Source organism: Petaurus breviceps, unplaced genomic scaffold, assembly GCF_028583685.1.
Source record: "Petaurus breviceps papuanus isolate PSGF00001 unplaced genomic scaffold, PetGlider_PUasm1.0 98, whole genome shotgun sequence".
Taxonomy (NCBI): Eukaryota; Metazoa; Chordata; class Mammalia; order Diprotodontia; family Petauridae; genus Petaurus; species Petaurus breviceps.
In genome coordinates this window covers 39,402,653-39,418,359 of record NW_027187460.1, presented here as the reverse complement: position 1 = coordinate 39,418,359, position 15,707 = coordinate 39,402,653, and the positions used below count along the sequence as shown (strand labels likewise).

General features: G+C 34.5%; 1 protein-coding gene and 1 long non-coding RNA gene across 2 annotated transcripts in view; both read right to left on the bottom strand.

The window, feature by feature from the left end:
* Window positions 1–167, bottom strand: part of LOC138156100 (uncharacterized) — a 647-nt gene extending 480 nt beyond the window's left edge. The window contains exon 1 of the long non-coding RNA XR_011167064.1: window positions 35–167. This is a non-coding gene — a long non-coding RNA (uncharacterized lncRNA). The remainder of the gene's footprint in view (window positions 1–34) is intronic.
* EIF3H (eukaryotic translation initiation factor 3 subunit H) overlaps window positions 1–15,707 on the bottom strand; it is a 115,228-nt gene that overhangs the window by 36,950 nt on the left and 62,571 nt on the right. The gene's annotated exons all lie outside the window — the stretch shown is intronic.

Sequence of the window (15,707 nt, the reverse complement as noted above, 5' to 3'; positions counted from 1 at the left end):
TGAGTAAGAGCACCAGCCCCAGAGTTGGGATGACCTGGGATCAAATCCGGGCTCAGATACTTAGCACCACACCCAGAAATAACTGGCCATGTAACCTTGAGCAAGTTACTTAACCCCAATTGCTTTTAAAAAAATAAAAATTTAAAAAAGGAAAAAAAAAAGAAAAAAGAAAACCCTACATGGGGTGATGAAGAGTTGGACACGACTGAAAATGAGTAAACAAAATTATAACCTTGGTTAAGATTTGGGGGTGTTCTTTACCAAAAATTTTAAGAGCAGCTTACCAACAAGATACAAGACATCTACAATAACACAAGTGGACCAATCCCAAAGGATATCTTAACAGATTTTGGGGATGGAATAAAATAGCAAATTTAAAATTTAGGAAGTTTAATATTGACATCTTCATTTAATCCATTTTTGTCCATTTGATGAAATAATCAGTTCACTGCATAACACCAGATACAAACATAGTTGCTGAAAAAGGACCACTAAAACTAAAATAACAAGGACGGTTATACAACATTAGCAGTACAACATAAACACAAATGACTCAAAGCTTTGTTCTGAGCAAACTGATAAACAAAGATGAAAACTCCACATATCTTAACACCATAGAAATTACAACCAAAATGAGAGTACCAATTTATAACTGGCAAAGGCTTTTTACCAATGAAAATAATATGGCAATTTGGGAGGTTGCAGGGAAGTATATAGGGTAAAGAAATACTATCTTTGGGAGACTAATGAGAACCAGTTTGAAAATCAAGGGTCAGGCTTTTTATCTTAGCAACTATCACTTTAACTAAAGGAAACTTAAATAAAAGCCATTAAACTTAAAGGGTGACATTACAAAAAATATCATTATACTGTCTCAAAGCTAACATTAAATTTGAGGTACTGAAAAGACATGCAAACAAATCACCTGACTGGCCTATGTGTGCACTGCTGGCAGCGTAACATGATTTTAAATATACCTGGTATTATTAATTCAGCAAACAGAATTTAAGTAGAATGCTATTTCTGCCACCACAAAAAGTATTTCTATCAAGTCAAAAGACCACAGGATTTAATCAAGTAAGAAGCAGCTATCAAACAACAATGTGTCAGTCACTATTGTGGACCAAGGATACAAAGAGTATCTGTCCTCAAGGAGTTTAAATTCTATGAAGACAACATGTACATGCAAGTATAAACAAAATAAACACAAAGCTGATAGAAGGTAACCTTAGAGGGCCAAGAAAGGACTCCTTTATAGGAAACCTTTTATGAGGTGTTTCTTGATATGAGTTTTGAAAGAACATAAGGACTCCAAGAAACAACAGGCAGAATATAACATTTCAGGAACAGTGAACAACCATCTCAAATGCATAGTAGCAGAAGATGAATGGCTACATATGAGGAAGCAACAAGTCAAATAACTAGATGATGCAGCTGAAACAATCTGAAGCAAAGCCTTAGACTGTCTCACAAACAATAAGGAAGTAAAAAACTGTGGTATCTGAATGTAATGGATTTTTACTGTACCTGTAAGAAATGATAGATGATTTCTGAGAATCCTTAGTAGCATGAACTGCTGCAGAGTGAAGTGAGCAGAACCAGGAGAGCAATTTATACAAGAAAAGCAACAATGTAAAGAAAAACAACTTTGAAAGACTTAAGAACAATGATCAATATAATTATCAATGCATTTCCAAAGATCTTTGATGAAATGTTATCCTCCTTATAACAGAGGTGATGAATTAAAGGATAAAAGAGATTTTTGTGGACATGGCCACTATATGGATTCATTTTCCTTAGCTGTGCTTATATTTGTTACATGAGTTTTTCTCAGTTTTTTATGAGTGGAAGTTTGGGAAGAAAGGGTTAGTAATAGTAATGAGGGAAAGGGGGAGAGGGAGAAAGAGAGGGCAAAGAGGAAGAGGAAAGGGGGGAGAAGAGGAGAGACAGAGAGATAGAGCTATTGAAACTTTTTTAATGAACAAAAGAAAACAAATACAGAAGACAGAGCAGTTCTGAAAGTTAACATGTGGAATTTATTATAAATACATATATTTAAAAGCAAGTGGCATAAAATGGGGACGCAGTTTCACACAGAATACCTTTTTTTTTGTTCCACCACGTATACATGGAAATGCTTGGGGGACGGTGGGTGTTTAAGGGAAGACAGACAGAAACACAGTATTCCTGGCCTCTACTTTCTCATTATCTCCTCACTTCTCAATCATTTGCAATCTGGCTTTCATCTTTATCACTCAACCAAAATCGTTCTCTAAAAGGTCATCAGGAATCCATCCCTTTATTACTAAATCCGATGGCTATGTCTTAATTTTGCACTGTTAAACCACACTCTCCTTCTGGAAACTCCTCCTGAAAGTAATCTGACCTGGTTCTCTTTCTACCTGGTAAGACACCGAGGTCTTCTTTACTAGTTTATCATCTGTACTACCTCCCCTTTGCCTTATACCCAAAGGTTCTGTACTAGGTGCCCTCCTATCTCTTTACACATGCTCTTAGAAGTCATCAGTTCTTATGGATAAAACTGTTAACTCTATATTGATGTTTCCCAGATCTACTTATCCAGCCCTAACAAGTCTCCTGACCTCCAGTCTTCTATCTCCAACTTCCTACTGGACAAATAGTTATAAAGTGGGTAACCTATAAATAGCTTAAGCTCAACAAATCCAAAGTGAAATTAATTATTTTCACTCCCTCATCAAAAACAAAAAAAAAAACAAACAACCCCTCCCCCCAAAAAATCCCAAAAGTTTCCCTCTTCCTAACTTTCCCCTGTCCAGAGAACTATCACCCTCCATCTCCCAGGCTCATATCCTATGGCTACTCAACTCTCACCCAATCATTTGATGAATCTTGTCGTTCTAACCTTGACAACCTCTCTCCTATGCACTTTCTTTCCTCTAACACAGCTGTCACTCAGGTGCAGATCCTCATCACCTCATGCCTGGACTACTGCAACAGTCTTTTGGTTGTTTTCCCTGCCTCAAGTCTCTATCCACTTTATTATATTCTCATCTATGTAATTGACTTTTCTAAAACACGTCTGACCATATTACCAATCTCTCAACCCCCTATCCAGTAACTCCAGAGTTTCCCTTCTCGGACTGTCCATTAGACAACTCAAACAATGTCCTATAGACATCTTAAATTCAACAAGACCAAAGCTAAATTGATTATCTTCTCTCCAAAGCCATACCCTCTTCCTAAGTTTCCTATTATTGTCAAAGGTACCACCTTCCTCCCAGTTACTCAAGCTTGAACCCTTGACTCCTCTCCCCCCCTCCATGTGTTGTCAAGGCACATCTATTCTACCTTACATCTTTCACAAATGCCCCCTTCTCTCCTCTAACACTGTTACCACCCTGGTGCAGGTCTTCATCATGATCTCTATTATTATTACTATTATAACAGCCTGTTGGTTGGTCCCCCTGCCCCTCTCCTCACTACAAAACATTCTCAACTGTGCTATTCAAAATGATATTCCTAAAGTACAAAACTGACCATGTCATTTCCCCTTGCATTCCATAAACCAGTGCATCCCCATCACCACAAGGATCAAATATAAATTATTTTGGCTTCAGAAACGTTCATAACCTGGCCCCCTCCAACCTTTCCAGTCTTCATACATTCCTCCCCATTCTCCATGTATTCTGCCCTTGCGTAAGCCTTCATCTCCTGACTCTGGGCTAATTTTTACTGTCTTTTTCCTACGCCCAGAATTCTCTCCTTTCTCGTCAATACCATCACTTGGCTTCCCTATTCACCTTCAAATCCTAGCTAAAATCCCATCTTCTACAATAAATCTTTCCAATGCCTGTTAATGATAGTACCCTTTCTTTGTTATCTCAACTTCTCATATACATGTACGAGTGTATCTATATCTACATCTTATGTGTGCATAGTTGTTTGCATGCTGTCTCCCATTAGACTGTTAAGTTCCCTGGGGGATTACTGTTTTACATTTTTGTTTTGTTTCCACTTTGTATCCTCAGAGCTTAGTAAAGTTTTGGGCAAACAGTAGGCACTTAAATGTTTGCTGATTCACTGACTAGAATGCAATGTGCAGTGTAGGCTATCAGAAGGTAGAAGAACAGTTCTTCCCAAAAAAGCAGCTAACTGCTATGAGGAAGAATATATGCTTGTTGCAGGCAGGACAATATAAAGGCTAACATACTCAAGATTGGAAAAAAGTAACTTTCAGTAATGAAACTCATCATTTTCAGTCAAGGTTATAAGAAAATCATTGGTAAAAGTCCAGTTAAGCCTGTAAGACATTGGCATTTTTCATCAGACCTTAAAAGAAATTATACCCCCCTCCCCAAGAAAGTTTTAGGAATCTTTTTTTTTTTAAATTTCCAGTAGGCCTAGAAGTCTTGTCCCTAGTGAGGGAAAGAAGAACAGTTTAAAAAAACCTTAAATACCGAAAAATACAACTGTTTTGGAGTTAAGTTCCCAAATGAAGATGTAAGACTGCAAGGTTGTAACATGTCACATGTCATTAAAACTTTTAAAAAAAAAGTATCCAGGGGGTAGAGATAAACATGCTCTGATGGCCTGAGAATTCACCTGATTTAAACCTCATTAAAAACACATGGGCTATAATCAAAGTTAGTCTTAGAAAAACGGACAATTTGCCAAAAATATGCTTAATATACAATATCATAAAGTGGTTTCATGACAAAGAATCCAAAAACTGTCAAAATCTTGTGAATTAAATGACAAGTCATGTAAAACAAATATGATTACAGTAAAAGGAAAACATTGCATATTAAGTTTTTTTAAAGCTGTAAAATATAACAGTAATTACGGAAGTCAATACATTTAATTATTTTGTCCCAATAAGTTCACATATCACTTTACACAAACACATACCCTTTTCTGTAGATGTATTCTGTCCCCATAATGGATGCCAGTTCTTTAAGGGAAGGGACAAGCTCACCTTTATGCTGGTATTTACTTGACACATAGTAAACACTTAATAAGTCCTTGTGCAATACTAATCTTGGAGAGAACTTTCCCAGGCAATCTGGTAGCTCTGTGTACAGAGCAATAGGCTTCAAGTCAGGAAGACCGGAGTTCATATCCTGCCCCACACACCAGATGATTCAACCTGGACAAGTCACTTCACTTCAGCCTCAGTTTCCTCAATTATAAAATGAGTACAATAATAGCATCTACTTCACAAAGTGTTGGGAAGTTTTGCAAATTTTAAAGTGCTCTATTATAAAGGCTAGCTACTGGCATTATTGTTATTAAAAGAATTTGAAGCCATGCGCCAAGGAAATGAGTGGGTAGTAATGAAGGGGGTTCAGGAAACACACTAATCTTTTTAAAAGTTTGGTAATAGAAGAGAGAAAAAATGTTTTCAGGGGATGATAGGATCAATAAACGTGATTTTATTTGTTATTGTTTTTTTAAAGACTACAGAGGACTTAAGGCATTTTAAAGTTGGGAGAAAAATCAATCAGTAAACATTTATTAAGCACTTATTATGTGACAGGCATTGTGAGCTAAGAGGGAGGGGAGGGACAAAGGGAAGGAGGGAAGACAAAAGGCAATTCCAGACCTTAAGGAACCTACAACTGAATGTGGGAAACAACATGCAAACAAATACATACAAGGCAAGCTCTACACAGGATAAACAAGAATTAGCAGAAGGAAGGTACTAGAATTAAGAGGGGTCGAAAAGAATTCCTATAAAAAATAGAATTTTAGTTGGGACTTGGGAAGTTAGTAGGTGGGATTGAGGAGGGAAAGTATTCCAGAAACAGGTGACAATAAAAGACTGCCCATTGGTGAGAGATGGAGTATCTTGTTCATGTAACAGCCAGGAAAAGTAACAGTAGAAACACTGGAAGATATATGAGACAAGAAGACTGATCTATTAAGGTTATCAAGGAGGAGAGAGAAGAGGACCAAAGAGACACATTAAGGGGTTAAACTTAAGAAGGCAGAAAGGAAAGGTTAGAAGAATACAAAGGAAAGCTGAAGGAGTTTGTAATGGTAATGGGAATTTGAAGATCTTTTCTGCCTCTTAATAAGCATAAGGGAATTTGAAGATCTTCCCTGCTCCCTAATACGCCAAATGTAATCACATGGAGCCTGTGGTGGGAGGAGCTTGCTGAAGGGTATAGCAGAGCCCACAGAAAGAGCAGTCAGAGCTGGAGGGGAAGGGAGGATGCCCCCAGGGAGACAGCTAGGCTTGTGAGTGTTGGTTTGTGGGAAGGCTAACTTCTTTGCGGCTGTGAGGGATATGACTTTCTGGTGTTGGGATTTGGTTTTCTGGTATCAGAATAAATGTTTCGCTTCTGTCTTCTATATGGAGAGTCTATTACATTTTGTGACTGAGACCCATGCAGGCATATTTACAGTTGCAGTTGGAGCTAGAGTTCAAGGTCAAATGACCTCACTATCATAAATAGGAGGTGAGATCATCAATTTAGAATAACAGATACTGTGCTTAAGAAAATCATAAAAGATTTGCATCGATTCTATGATGAAGGTTCTCAAAGTATATCCTGGGATCTTCAAGAGATCTGTGAAGTCAAAACAATTTTCATAGTAATACTAAGATGTTTTCATTTCCAACACAGTAAATTCAGAGATATAACCCACATAAACAAAAGCTATTGGGGTTAAGGGGAGTCTATTGGATTCAAGAAAATCTGAGTCCTAAAAACAAAAAGTTTGACAACTGCTACTGTATGTCATAAATTGAAAGCTGCTAAAAAAAATTTTTTTTCCCCTTAGAATGCACTCATCCAGAGAGTAATTAAGGTTCTTTATAATATGAATGCCTTGAAATTTTACTATATCATAGTTCCCTGGGCTTGTACAATACAAGAGCAAGCATGTTTTTTGGTTGTCAAACTTTCAAAATGAGTCAAGCAATCTTTATGAAAAAACTTCACTTAGTATTTACAACCAAATACATACAATACAGATGTCAAAGTAATACTACCTGAAAAAAGAATCTAAAAACTTATGTGAGTCAACCACCCAATACATTTAAAATAGGTGATCTGAATGTTATCTTAAGTTTTCAAATCTTGCTAACATCCATAGATCTATACTTGATTAACCTCAATAGGCTAAGAATCAACTGTTGTTTTCAGTCCTAGAAATAATTTCATGAACACATCAAAATAATTTCAAAGATAAAGAAAAAATATTACCAGGACTACGAGTTCAAAGAGAGTACATTCTGTTCTCTAATTCATAACAAAATTCACATGCTCTCAAAAGTGGTAGTTAAGTTTAAAGATACAGATAAGATTAGGAGAAAGAAAGCCATGTAAGAGGTTTGAAAAGTTTAGTAATAAGGAGTTTAGAATTTCAGGAGGTGAACCAGATGTTTCTATATAAAGCTATGGCAGAGGGACCAGGAGACAGAAACCCATAATGTCAAAGGCTACTCAGATCAAAGAGAATAAAAGGAGGAGCCATCAACTACAGAACTGTCCATTATGTGGAAGGGATCAAGACACACTAAGCTTCAAGCAAAACTCAAATTGAAATCAGTTGAGAGTATTGCAGTGTAAGAAGGAATAGGAAAGATGAGAAGACCACTTCCTCAAGCACTTTACTTAGAAAAGGAAGCTGGGCAATCAGGCTAAATTCTGAGGTCAAGAGTACGATTAAAATTAATCTATTTCAGAATGTTTATAAAATATTACTAAGTATTTATTAATGGTCTATAAGACCTTTCATTTTATTTGCTATTACTGCAAACACAGTACATCTTCCTCTGCATGTCCATCTCCTAACATCCTTTAGTAAATAAATATTTAGTAAATAATAAATGAAGCCAGCCATGCAGGTATCTCATTTGAGAATTTTTTTCCCAGAAAAAATTGATATATGTTATCATGTTCTATCAGAATGTCTTTAAATAATCCCTTCTAGACCTATAACAGTATCTCACAGGCATAAAATAAACTCCCAACCATTTGTCTTAAGTAAACTCCAGTGTTTAGGTCAGCTCTTGCTAATTCTAATTTTGTTACAAAAGGAAAAGGGAGACTTTACTATTTTTTTAAAACTACCAAGAAATACTTAGGAAAAAACTAAATTTCTCTATCTCAGTTCCCCTGGCTTCCTTCAACAATCAAGTTCAAATACACCTTCTGCAAGGGGCCTTTCCTCATCCAAATGCAGTATCTTCTGTTCTGAGTCTCCCATGTACTCTGTATATAAAGGTTATATTATTTAAGCTTCACTAGCTTAAAACTGCATTAAGACTTTTGGGACCTTCTTTATTTTTATGTTTACTATGTCTCCTGACAAAGTGGACAGAGAGATAGCTAAGAAGACCTGACACAGACTGGTTGTGTAACCCCTGGACAAATCCAGGCAAATCTCTAAGACTGAGATGCCAAACAGGCACTGGTTCAGGAAGTTTTCTCACCAAGTAAGTCCCCTATATTCTTAAAATCACAAACCAAATCCTTAACCTTTGACCCATCTTATCTCCCTACCCCACCCCCATTCAGAAAGTGAACTCCTGGAGGGCAGGAACTCTTTTTTACTTTCATTCTATCTCCTGCACTTAGCAAGATAACTAATGACCTAAGGACTGATTAAGGTGTCAAAAAAGAAAGGTTGGGAAATTCTAATACCATTATTGTAAAGTGACCAAAATGTTTCTCATTCTCATTCTGTCTCTGTCTGTCTGTCTGTCTCTCTCTCATATACAACCTAATAATTAAATAAGCACTTTTTTTCTGGGACCAAAAAACAAAATAGATGCTCTCTGGAGAACAGTTAAATGAATTGTGGCACATCAATGTATTAGAATATTACTGAGCTGTAAAGAAACTAAAACATAATAAAAAAGTGAAACATGGAAAGACTTACATGGAAAAGGATACAAAGTAAGTAGAACCAAGAAAATGATATACAGATGGCTAACCCCACCCCAAAGTGAAAATAACAACAGTAATACTGTGAAATTAGAATGATGAAGCTGGGACCCAGATAAGAGATATAAGAAGACAATTCTTCCTATTTCTTTGCAGAAACTGGGGTCTATGAGTATGCCTTTTTTTAAAAAAATATGGGTCTTAGTTTTGCAGACCTTTCTTCCCCTATTTCAAAGGGTTGTTGTGAAGACTGACATTAAGTGCTTTGCATGCCTTAAAGTAGGACAAAAAGGTTAAGCTATTATTTTCTTTCTTCATCCTTTTAAAATAACAATGGCTCCCGGGTTAAGATGGAAGAAGGACTACACTGGGAAATATAATTTATATAAAACATAATTTGTGAACGAGAAGATGTGATATAAAACACAATTTGTGAACTGGAAGATGTAAGAATCAAAGGGTTTTGGTTGGATGAACAATTGCCACTTACTGGATATGATAACATAAAATCAAATTATTTCTGAGTTTTAGTTTTAGCATTATTCTTAAAAAGTTAATTACCAACAAAGTTATTGTAGGGATCAAATAGGCAAAAGAATTTGAAAGTCATTTGTAAACTAAATAGCATTATCTAAATGCAGCCTTTTTAAAAAAATTGTTAACATAATCCACCTTTATGAAAACACTGCTAACTGTAACATTGTAACATACTGAATATTAGATTTTTATTCAAAGAAAATTAACACAAATGTTCAAATGTTGATAAACAAAAGAAAAACATCTCAGTATTTGGCCATCATTGAGTCTACCATTCTACAGATATTAAATAAGAAGTGAATAAATGTAAATAAAATAAGACTGTGAATAAATGTAAAGATGAAGAAACTAAGGCAAACAGGGGGGTAAGTGATTAGACTGAGTCACATGGCTAGTGTCTGAGGTCATATTTCAACTCATGAGTCTTCTTGACTTCAGACCAGGAGTCTATCCACTGCACTACCAACCCTCCCCTGGTTTGGGTAGCTGGTCAAAAAGGTAGGAAAAAAACACCTCCCTATTCTCAAATAATATCAGGTCTCCTAGTCCAAATGAATTACATCCCAAAATAATAAAACAACCAGTAACTATGGTCAATTGGGGAAAATCATAGATAAAAGGAAAAGTGGCAGAAGACCTTGATACTGGACAAATGTCTTAATTTTCAAAAGAGAGGAACGGAAAGATTCAAAATGCTACAAATCAGGGACCTTGATACAGACATGATATATTTCAAGAAGAGATAAATCCTAAATCTTAAGACAAGCTCAAATTACTAAGAGTCACTAATATTGATTCAAGACAAATTAACATGGCTTCCTATTTTGACAATTTCAGGAAATCTTTTGTTAATATGATAAAGAAACGTACATTTAAAGGAGGTCTCTAGTGATATGCCCCATCAATATCTTCTCAATAAAGACATAGAAAGCATGCTTTCAAGAGTATAGATATTGAAGACAATGGAAGATTAAGAAATTGAAAGGACAGAAACAATATCCACAAATATGGGATAAAAAGATGGGTCCACTCTAACAAAATTAAATTTAACATGAAGAAATGCAAGGTCCTACATGTAAGTTCCAAAAATCCAGCCTACACAAGGTAAGGGAGAGGTGACTCTCAACAGAAGATCATGGTTTGTTTGTTTTTTCAAGGGAATGGACAAGACAATTACTACATGGATACCAAAAACCTAGTATGTTCTTGGACTGCATCACCAGAAGTATAATGTAAAAAAAAATGAAGACATAAAAATCTTTTTTATTCTACACAGTTCAAACCACTTGTGCAATGCTGTGTTTGTTTACTCCTGTGCTCAATTTGGGGTTCTGACAAACTGTCCCAGAGGATAACTAGCATAGTAAGAGAACTCAGAATAATGGCTTGGGAAAAAAAAAAGTGGCTGAAGGAATCTGATTTAGATAAAGCAAATGGGAGGAGCTAAGTGGTACATAAGAATTATCTCCAAATATCAAAAAATGAAACTGTTAACTGTAAAACAGTACAGCCTCTAGCACACAGCAGGCACTTAATAAGTACTTATACTTTCCCTTTCCTCTATCTGAAAAATTACATGGAAAAGAAAACATTTTTCCTCGACATTTATGACTATCAAATATGGAATAGGATTGTCCTTTTTTAGATTCTGACCTCCCAATCCCTGGAAAAGGACAAATGTAGCCCAGATAACCAATTTTTAGCAATATTATAGCATTAAAATAATCTTGAAGCTGATTTACTGACATCACAGGCAGAAAGAAAGGACACTAGGGAAGAGCCAGGGTGGTGGAGTAAAAGCAGGGACTCGCCAGAGCTCTCCCCCAAACCTTTCCAAATACCTATAAAAAAATTACTCTAAAGAAAGACAGAACAATGGCAGAAAAAGAGAGTAGATTACCCCTACTGCCTCTTCCAGTTCAAAAAAATATAAATCTCAAAGGAATAAACTAAAGGTTTCTCCTCACAGCCTAAGTATTATAAAAAGTGCCAATCATAAATTTCTCTTCCCCACTTCCTACTTCTTCTATATACTATAAAAATAATATCTTTATCTACTCATTTATGAGGTTTCTGGAAAACAACTGGATGAAAAGAGTTTTCTGGTTGAAATATTAGATACAATATCATCAAAACAGTCAATGATAAGAGTTTGTTGGGAGATAAAGAAATAACTGTAATTAAAAACAAAAGAAATTAATAAAGAAAAAAAATCAAGGAATCTTTTTTCCAGAAACTCAGAATTATGACTGATTATTTAAAAAAAAATAAAGATTGAAGGAAGCAGATAAGACAATAATGCTTTTGAACTGGACCCACAGACTACAGTCAATGTGCATAGCATGAAAACAACATCCCATTTCAGTGTTGTTGTTTTTTAAGTTAGCATTCTGGAGATATTATCATTAAGAATCTCTACAATTTGTTCAATTATAAAGGGTTTATGATAACCAAATTAACAGTCTAATGTATCTAGCAAAGTAAACACATTAATTTTGTTTGCTCACTTCTCCCCTCTTTTAAAAAATCAGTATATGTTTTCTTTGTCATTAAACATTTTTCCTTAAATATCTGCTCATTTTGCCATTTTTCTGGTAGAACGGACAAGAAATATCAAACAGCAAAATGTTTATGGAACATATCTGGATATTTGTAGCAACAGCTTACTTGATATTTTGCAAGAGTCCTCTCTCCTTCAGCTTATGAAAGGGCTAGGGACATTTCCCTCTTATCTATAAACAACCTCAAAATGTTTAAAACAAACTTCAAATTCTGATTCCTTATAGTGCTTGATATATGAAACAAAACAGAAAGTTACCCTAAAGATAAATGAAACATCTGGTGAAGCATGTAATAAATAAGCTTTAGGCTTACATCTGCTACTGAAATTAGTATTTCAATGCAATAGCTACATGTTTCATATGAAGTTGTAAAAGTATGAATTAAGGTAAGAAATTTATGCTATTAAAAAGTATATTATCCTTAGGAATCTGAGTCATCTTTATACAATGGGAGTAAAGATTACAGTGTTCCATTACATCATTTCTACTACGTAGTTCATTTCTATTATGCAGTCAATCAGGAGAATACTTTTAAGAAATAATCAGTAATTGATTAATCTGTTTATAAAACATAATTAAAATTAATCAAGACAAGTGGCTGCCAGTAAGATAATTAAGAATCTAGAAGAAAAATAAAATCAATCGTGAGATCAAAAACCTAAGAAATAAAAACCACATTACTAAAAACTCAAAGTGAGCTTTCATACTCCATATTCAAAAACCTTTCTTCTCCATTTACTTCTTAACCTTCCATTTTTAGCAATAAATAACCACAACAATATGTTATGCTTACTACCAACATATATTGCTTTGCATTTATGACATTTTTAAAAGTCCCGATTGAGCCATGAAGGGTTCAAAAACCAAGGAAAAGTCTGCACAGCAGGAGGAAAAACCCACTTGTTTTATAACAGCTGTGAAAGATCAGTTCTCTGGAGTAATTGAAATCAACTGCAAACTGAAGTGTTTAGAAATAAAATGTTTCCATCATCTCACACTATCAGCTACTTCCATTAGTACTGATGAAAGAGACACTAGATTTTACTCGGTGTTATTAATGCAGTGAACCCTACTCATATTGGAAAGAGAATACACTTTACAAACTAATCCCACCATCAAACCCAGGAAGTCATCAAAAAAAAAAAAAAAACCCCAAACCCACATTGAATATTCTTGAATCTTTTTTGTTTGAACACAAAATTAATAACAAAAGTTTCTGGAATTACAATTATTTATAAAAATAATCTAGGTGGTATACACCAAAAGAAAACCATATTACTTTAAATATTAAGGCATTCAGATAAAAGTTAGAATAAAGTCAGATAAAAGGAGTTAGAATAAAGTCCAAAGTCAGAAACTAACAAAATGAAGGAAATTGCTATTAAGTAGCTCATCCCTAAAAGAAAGCTCATGACCTAATCAATCAACTAAGACTTTATTAAATGTCATCTTCTATATCTAGGGCATGTATCCATTTGGAGCTTACTGTGGTATGTCTTGTGAGGTATCCATCTTGATCACTTTTCTAGCAATTTTTGTCATGATCACTACCCTAGTAGCTAGGGTTTGCAGTTCATCAAACACTAGGCTAAAGGTTCATTTGCTTCTGTGTTGTATTCTTAATCTGTTCCACTGATAAGAGTTCTGTATTTTTACAACAGGAACAAATTATTTTGATGACTATTGCTTTGTAGTGTAATTTACAAATCTGATACTGCAAGGCCACCTTCCATCCCACTTTTTTTTTTCTTTAATTTCCTTAAGTGTCTAGGAGCTTTTGTTCCTCCAGATGAATTTCAAAATTTTTTCCTACTTTTATAAGGAAAGTCTTCAGTAGTCTGATGGATATGATAATGAATAAGCCAACTCACTTAAAGTCGTATGGTCACCAATATTATACTGGCTCAGCCTATCCATGAACAATTAATATTTTTCCAGTTATTCAAGTCTGTACTTCCATTAAGTGTTTTGTGAATATATTTATATCTCCCATGTATTTCTTCTACTCCCAAATAACTATATATTTTGTAGTTATTTTAAATATAATTTTCCTTTCTTCCTGCTGGGGGTTATTGGTAATATACAGAAAAAATGATTATATGTATCCCGAAATATTGGTTGTTATTGTTTCAATTAAATTTTAGTTGACTCTCCAAGGATCTCTAAGTATGACATCACCTGCAAAAATCAATAGTTTTCTTTCTTATTTATTCAATTTCTTTTCTTCTCTTATTGCTACAGCCAGAATTTCTAGCCCTATAATAATAGTGGTGACAAAGGAGCTCTTGGCTTTACCCCTGATCTTACTGGAAAGTTTTCTACTTTGTTCCCATTACCTGTGTATGCACATAGGCACTTATATATTTGTAACATAAAATTTGGTAGTGGGTCACATGAGCAAAAAGATGGGAGTATCAGGAAAATGAGGAAAATTTATATAACCAGATAAAGCACAAGGAAAAAAAAAAGCAAAACTCCAAAGGGAAAGGGATAACAAATCAGAGAAGATCAAGAGTAAAGAGAAGTGAACCAATAGGAATAAGGCCACCTAAAAAAGATTAAGGTAAATTAGCTAAAAGAAGATAAGAGGTAAAAAAAATCATAACTTGGGGGGAAAAAACTATTAGAAGACAGAGGACTGTAAATTTAACTTTCATAACTTTAAATGTAAATACATTAAAGAACCCAATAAAACAAAAAAGAGCCACAGATTGGGTAAGAAAACAAAACCCTACCATCTATTGCTTACAAGAAACATGTAAAAAAAATAAAGGCACATACAAAATTTGGTAAAAATCACTTTTTATAGAATGTGCATGTAAATCCATCTATGCCCAGTGATTTCTCACCCCACCCAATTTGGAAGGCTGATTTATGGTTTGTTTACTTTCTTTTTCTATATTAGGCTGTTTAAATTCTGTTCCTTATTTTGTTAATCTGAGTGTTTTACATATTTATAAATATTCATCAATTTTAATTATATACTACATTTGAAAAATCAAAATACACATTTTTGATACTCAAGCATCACCAGAGATCTATCATCCCTAACTTTCCTAAAATTGCATTCAGGTCCTGAACTTCTTTCTTATTTGTTTTTTAGTCTGATGTGTCTAGTTCTGAAAGAGGTCTATGGTTATACTAGTTGTCTTTGCAGCTCATAATTTGGTTTTTCTTTGTCTTTTAAAAGAAAATCAAATTAGCTAAAGGTTTTTCTACTCTACTGACTTTTTGAAAAATTCATTTCCTAGTTTTATTAACTCAGTGAGTTTGTTTTCTATTTTGTTCATGTCTTCTTTTTTAAAAAATTGTGTATTCTCATTTCTTTTAACATAGTAGTTTTCTATATTAAGTTGCATACGCAGTTCAGTGATCTATTATGTCTTTTGCTGATACATGAGTCTAGAGATAGAAATTTCTAAGTAATGCTTTGGCTGCATGCCCAAAATTTTGGCATGTTAACTCATTGTTGTCACCTTTATGAAAATTATCTGATATGTTCTTTCACACACCAATTCTTTCTTATTTAAGCTGTTTAATTACCAAATAATTTTTAATCATTTCTTCAATGGCCCTGTATGTGTATTCTTCCCATTTTTAACCAGTTCAGATGAGAGTGAGGTTCAAATATCAGCCTATCTACCTATCTCCTCATCCCTTCTCTCTTTGTCTGCATAGACTTCTACTTGTATGCCTTTGGTTATGTGGGAAAATTTTTCTTAACCTTCCT